This window comes from Vespa mandarinia, chromosome 4 (assembly GCF_050613455.1).
Source record: "Vespa mandarinia isolate Hongniang chromosome 4, ASM5061345v1, whole genome shotgun sequence".
Lineage (NCBI taxonomy): Eukaryota > Metazoa > Arthropoda > Insecta > Hymenoptera > Vespidae > Vespa > Vespa mandarinia.
Window position 1 is genome coordinate 3,247,501 of NC_140813.1, and position 7,500 is coordinate 3,255,000.

The following is a 7,500-nucleotide window of genomic DNA, read 5'->3' on the forward strand; positions in this document are numbered from 1 at the left end:
TAATCGCGAAACTTTTGTTACGAGAGAGAGAGAAAGAGAGTAAATGAGAAAGAGAGAGAGATAGAAAGAGAGAGAGAGAGAGAGAGAGAGAGAGAAAAGAGAGAGGATTTAAGGCAACGCGAACATATTTTCTCCGACTCTCCCTTCTCCTCTTATACGACTGACTCTCTCGAAGTAACAACAGCACCAGGGCGGCCGCCACTGCGAAACTTGATTTGTGAGAAAGTAGAAAGCTGATTTTTTCCTTACGATAACGTATATACCACCACCTCGCTCGCTCTCTCGCTCTCTCGCTCGCTCGTTCGATCGGCCGGTCGGTTGGTCGGTCGGTCGGTCGGTCGGTCGGTCGGTCGCTCGGTCGGTCGATTGGTCGGTTGGTCGGTTGGTCGATCGGTCGGTTGATTTTAGAGAACGGACGACGACCACGGCGAACGTACGATTTTATTGCTTTCGTGAATTACGAAGGGAGATTTTCTGTTCTTAACTTTCTTCTCCTTCTTCTTCTTCTTCTTCTTCTTCTTCTTCATCTTCTTTTTCTTTTTCTTTTATTTTTTCTTTTTTCTTTTTTTTTTTTTTTCTTCTTTTTTTATAAAGCAAGTTTTACGAGGTACCGTTGAAGTTTATTAGCTTTCTCGTTCTCTTAGAGTCTCTATGTAACCTGTATTTTTTTTTGTTTATATATATATATATATATATATATATATATATATATATACATATATAAATTATATTGAACACAATGCTGAGAATTGGCTCTAATTTTTTTTTCTCTCTCTCTCTCTCTCTCTCTTTTTTTTTTCAAGTCCGTAAGAAAAAATAGAATAATCTTGTAATTTATTATTATTATTATTATTATTATTCTTTTTTTTTATTTTTTTTTTTGTTTTTTTTTCTTGTAATTCTTATAGTCCGTACGATCTGTAGAATTTTTTCTTTTCTTTCTTTCCCTAATGAATTATATATCTGTATAGAAAACACAATATTGAAAATTGGCACTGATTCTTCTTCTTCTTTTTTGTTTTTTTGTTTTTTTTTTTTTTTTGTTTTCTTCTTTTTTTGTTTTATGGAGACCACGGGAGAACGTAGAAATTTATGTTCTTCTTCAGTTCTTAGAGCGCCTGTACGATTGCGAAGAATTTTTCGGTTCTTTTTTAAATGACCTACGTCACAGATTAAAAGAAAAAAGAAAAAAGAAAAAAAATGAAAAAGAAAGGAAAGAAAGAGAAAAAAAATATTGAAAACACATTTCTCTTTTATGGAATTCATGAAGTAAAAAGTTAAAAAGAAAGTTAAAATTAATGTTATTCCTTCCAGTGATATATACGATTAGTTGATTTAATTTATATCACGTATGATCTAAAATATCATGTAAGAATATCAAAATGCAAGAGAGAGAGAGAGAGAGAGAGGGTGGGAGGAAGGAACGTAATACGGAAATTCGAAATGGTCTCCGAAAAACGGGAGCATCGGTTGGTACGTCAAAAGGAATTTCGAAATCGTTGGTGTGGCATCTTTTCATAAGCCAAAAGATGACACACTTTTGGCATCTACTTTGAAGGTGTCGACACGTGTCGCGATCATTTAATGGCCGCTGATTAAAGGCTTTAAGTCGGACGATGTCGTGGAACCGTCGGACTAAGTTTGCAACGAGTTGCGACAAATGTTGCGGATAAGCATGTAGTTTCCTCTCAGGACCATAAAGGATTTCTGTCAAACGTATTTCACAATGAAAGAATCCAGCTAATTAGTTAGCTATTTAGTTCGATAACATTAGCCATTACTTTTCTTAGTATCCGTTCAACTATGTGATTTTTCATTGAATTTTCTTTCTTTCTTTCTTTCTTTCTTTCTTTTTTTTTTTCTTCTCTTCTCTTTTCTTTTCTTTTCTGTTTTTCTCCTTCTTCGAACTTTTTATCATCGATGGAAATTACACTTTTGTAGGTTTATGTGTTCACAACTTTTTAAAATTTTTTATTGTTACCACATAGTCGATCTACATATTTATTTATTTATTTATTGTACCGAACTTTTGATTTACAATTTTTTCCTCTTTTTTTCTCTAATTATTATTATTATTATTATTTTTATTATTTTTGCAAAATTTATGATCCATTCTAAATAAATCAATATCCTTTCATTTTGACAAATATTTCAATTTTAAATAATCTCATAGAATGGCATTATATATAATCAAGAATTAATTATCATTTGTAGGGAAAAAAAAAAAAAGGGAGTAGACCTAGAATAAAAATATAGAAATAGACAATCGTTAGATCGAAGACGATCTGCTATATTAGTTTAATACAGATCATAGAGAGGATATATTCTATCATTTCTTATCGACGTTTAATCATCGATCGAACGTTCTAATTTATTACAAAATATATCGTCTTCCTTTTATTACTATTTTTCTTTTTCTTTTTTTCTTTTTTTTTTACCTTTTTTTTTTCTTCTTCAAAATTTTCATTCTCTCGAAATACATAATATCTGTGCGCATCTCTCTAACAGTTTCTGAATGTTCGAAGATAAATGTTTTCGAGCTAATGGATGAATAATTCCATGGGACAGCTATGCTCTCGTTTCAACGAGCACGCATAACCGTGGCCAATAAAATTAGTAACTACCTCTACTGACCGATATAAATATTGCAATACTCGCAAAAACATCACTCCCACTTTATATATATATATATATAAACACATACATATATATATATGTATGTACATAAACATATACATAATATCATGTTCTTTACGCATATTGTAAACTCGACACTCGAATTACGGTTCATATATGTCAAACAATGCGGCTACGATTAACCGACTAGACAAGTCTAATTCATCTCGTTCGCCCTAGACATTAGCTAGATTAATTCTAACTGGATTATCTACAGCACTATTGAGAAAATTCATTGATGCATTTTACGTCTGCCGTGTGTGCCAAAGTCAACGTAGACATATCACGTTTGTGCTTACTTAGTTTCATCTGAACAAAACAAAAAAAAAAAAAAAAGAAAAAGAAAAAGAAAAGAAAAGAAAAGAAAAAAGAAAGATAGAAAGAAAGAAAGAAAGAAAGAACATTAATCAATGATATGACGATGATAACGATAAAGAAAATTATTTATTCCGTGTTGATATTATGATATAATATTATATATGTTGTATTATGAATAAATATTTTTCCTTCTCTTTATTTTTTTTTTTTTGTTCTTCTTGGGAAAAATAAACAATATGATGATAAAATAATGTCATAATATATTAATAATTATATTATCTCATTATTAACATTATTATTATTTTATTATTATATTTATTATTATTAATAAAAGAAAATAAAATAAAAGAAGAATATATATATATATACATATGATATAAGAAATAATTCGGGAAAAAAGATCGATTGTCAAAGAGTAAGCTTGATGAATGCTTAAGTCATTCTGGTACAGATGATAATGATAATGATAATAACGTTTAAACGACGAAGCTCTGAGATCATCGCGATGTTACATTTACTTCTCTAAATCGCTGACGGCGTACAGGAAATAATGTCTCCGTCGTGTCCTGATTTTCTTCCGTGATCTCGACCACACGTGCGTTTGCATTTTGTAATCATCAAGAAAGAGACGAATAGATCTAAAGAACATTTTAACCTTCTCACGCAATTCGATATTTCAAAACGACGTGTTATTGAGGATAAATCTCATGCTCGAAAATTCGTCTATGAAAGAAAACAAAAGAAGGAAAAAAAAAATAACGAACGAAGAAGGAAAGAATTAAAAGGAACGGCTTGTTATTCTTGGTTTTGTATTATGTTTTTTTTTATTTTTTTTTTTTTTTTTTTTACACGAGTGGGTAGAGAATCGATCCAAATTCGGGCACGTTTGACGTTTTTGGTAAGATCGGAGACGAACGATGATGATGATGACGACAATGATGACGAAGATAATGATGATGATGATGATGATGATGATGATGATGATGATGATGATGATGATGATGATGTAACGATCGAATAAAAAACATTTAGAAACGAGTTTAAATCGATTAGTCTTCCTTCAGGATAATTAACGAATGATTACATGGGTACGGAGTATTTTTATTGTTCAACGATGACGTGATGCTTTACGAGTAAAAAAAAATATATCTGTAAAAAGGAAGGAAGGAAGGAAAGAAAAAGGAACAAATGAAATATGAAAAGAAAAGGAAAAGAAAAAAAAAAATAAATCATAAACAAACGGATCAGGAATAAAGTATGTGAAAAGGGAAAAAGAAAAATGGAAAAAAGAAGCAGACGAACGGACATAGTAAAAAAAGGAAAATAAACTAGACGAAAGAAAAAAAAAAAAAAAAAAAAAACAAGAGAGATTGTTTCACATTGTGCCGTTCAATATTTATTTATTTATTTTCCCCCTTTGTTTCTTTTTTTACTTTTAAACGGCAAGAGAAAAGAAAACATACGAAGTAAAAAGAAAAAGAGTGACAAAGTAAAAAAGTAAAAAAAGAAAAAGAAAAAAGAAAAAAGGAAAAAAAAAAGAAAGATTGACCCAGTCGAGAGAAAAAGAAATTGATCAATATTTTTTTTTTTTTTTGTTTTCCTTTTTACTTTTAACAGGTAAGGAAAGAAAAAAAAAAGGAAAAGAGAAAGGAAATAATCCGATTAAAAAATAGTTCAATCATATTCTATCATTCAATGGTTAATTTTTTTTTTTTTCTTTTTTTTTCTTTTCTTTTTTTTTTTTTTTTGTATCATTCTTATTCCATATACTTTTTCTCATTCGTCGAAGATTACCTTGCTATAAGAGAGAACAAGTATTTATAATCGTTTACATAAGCGACAAAAGGGATTTCTTAGCATGGGCTTGCCACTCTGGTCGCCATCTTTGTCGTTAACTATTTAGCCCCACCTCGTTTCTCTCTCTCTCTCTCACTCTCTCTATCTATCTATCTATCTATCTATCTATCTATCTGTCTCTCTCTATCTCTTTCTCTTTCTCTCTGTCTCGTACATTTCTCGATAAGACGTTACTAGCGAGTTCAAAGACGACAAATAATTTGCGTCTTCTCTACTCTCTCTCTCTCTCTCTCTCTGTATGTGTGTTTCTATCTTTGTCTCTCTGTCTCTCTCTCTCTCTCTCGCTCTCTCTGTATTTCTTTCATTCTTTCGGCGTGTGAGAGGAAGGAAAAGGAAGGATCCTAAAAAAAAAAAAATTACAGGATATGAGACACCGTTCCCACGCGCATTCCTTTTATTAATGATTGACCAATCCTCGTAGCTCGTATGGATATATTTATGAATCATGTAATGAAACTGACTGGTTAGATTTTATACTACTTCTAGCTACCGTCTCCTCGAACTTTCCAGGAAGACGTTTAAGATGATTAAAACTGACTGTGAAAGTTATTTAAACGATCCTTGATGAGAAATAAAATTTTCTTTACACACACACATATATATATATATAATAATTTGTTACTCGTAAATTAAGAATACATTTATATTACATATTTAAAGGAAAGGAATATAATTAAAATTGAAACGAAAAGAAAAGATACAATGTATGATGGAATAAAATTAAAATTAAAAAAAAAGAAAAAAAAAAAGGAAAAAAGTAGGAAGGAAGTTAAACAAAATTTTTATTGTATTTTTTTTTTTCTTTTTCAATTTCCTTCTTTCTCTTGTTTTTTTCTTTGATACATTCTCGAAATCTTAACGGATCAGAAGGAAGATTAAAAGGTTCACGAATCTTTTATGACGTTTATCCGGAATATGCATCGTCTCTCTCGTTAACGCGTATTTTCGCGAACCACATACATACACATAGAATATATACACTTCTTCTTTCCGTAACGCAAGAGGACGGTAAATTATCGGGGAGATATAAATGGCATCGCATTTAGAACACGGTCTGCATCGTTGCACCCGCGCATACCGTGTGCACGTAATGCCACGCTTAATCCAACCAGAAGATAATATGTCAGCACCGACAATGATACGATTAACAACTGACGATCAATTATATATTTAAATTACGCATAAACATTTTTTTGTATTATTATTATTATTATTATTTACGATATTATATGACAACAACATTGTAACAATATTGATATCATATATATATATAAATATACATACATATATCTTACACATACACTTATATATAATTAATTAAATTCATTTATACAATTTCTTTAATTGTAATAATAATTATAATTATAATATAGATTGGTCTAATAGTATCTAAGTGATTTTGACAAATGAATTGTATTCATTTCTTTGAGACCTTTTAGGTTCAACTTCTTCTTTTTCTTTTTTTTTTTCTCGATTTTGTTTTGTTTTCTTCTCTTTCATAAATTACAAAAGTAACGATCCTAATTAGAAGTCTAAAAAGTTTTCGAAATTAGAGTAATCGATGTTTAAAAGTAACCTAGAAATCTTTTTATATTCTCTGTACAATCAGATTTAATTAAATTCGAAGAAGTAACGCGTGCACACACACACACACACACACACATACACACATGTTTACTTATATATATATATATATATATATATATATATATATATATATATATATACACAGGAAGGTTCCCATATTTATTTGTTAATGACGAGTATTATCGTTCGAAGATCTAAGCAAAGTTAGCGCAGCGCCCGACGCATAATTGCAGCACTGTGTCAAGGACAGATTATTCGCCGACAAATACGATAAAAAAAGAGAGAGAAAGAGGGAAAGAGGAAGGAGAGAGAGAAAGAGAGAGAGAGAGAGAGAGAAGAAAAAAAATTAAACGTGATTATTGTCGACCATAGAAAATACTTCGGGGGTTTTTTTTACGACTATAGAAAAAAATAAAACTCCAAAAGAACTTGGTTATTTTGAATATCCTACGTAATAACTTAGGCATTTTTTGTCTCTCTCTCTCTCTCTCTCTCTCTCTCTCTCTCTCTCTCTCTCTCTCTGTCTCTCTCTCTCTTTCTCTCTCTTACGGGAAAAAGTAAGTCTTTTATAAATTCGTTCAATGATCTAAGATTAGTAGTCGGTGATGAATCATTGAACAAAAACCAGTCGCGATTAAAAAGGATATAACAAAGAGAACAAATGTATAAATTAAACAAATAAAAGGAAAACGAGATATCGTTGATTTCCTATTTTTTTAACACACACACACACACACGTACACATGCATGCACGTGTGCACGCATGAATAAAGAATTAAACAATTTTTTTTTCTTTTTTTTTTTTTTTTTTTAATCAAACGATGTGGTCGTGGGCGTCGTAGTCGATCAATCGGAAGACTTTCAATAGTTTTTCTTTTTTTTTTTTATATTACCAATTAGCAAGAGAGAGAAAGAAAGAGAGAGAGAGAGAGAGAGAGAGATGTGAAGATGCAAGAAATGATCCCACGTTCAATTGCCCTCATTAATTACATTTGGGCCCTTTAACCGTCTCGGACTATCGGCCAGTTAGTCACATCCCATTTACTCGTTTGACCTTGAGCG

General features: G+C 30.9%; 1 protein-coding gene across 10 annotated transcripts in view; it reads left to right on the plus strand.

Moving 5' to 3' along the window:
* Positions 1-7,500, plus strand: part of how (protein held out wings) — a 72,004-nt gene that overhangs the window by 39,158 nt on the left and 25,346 nt on the right. The gene's annotated exons all lie outside the window — the stretch shown is intronic.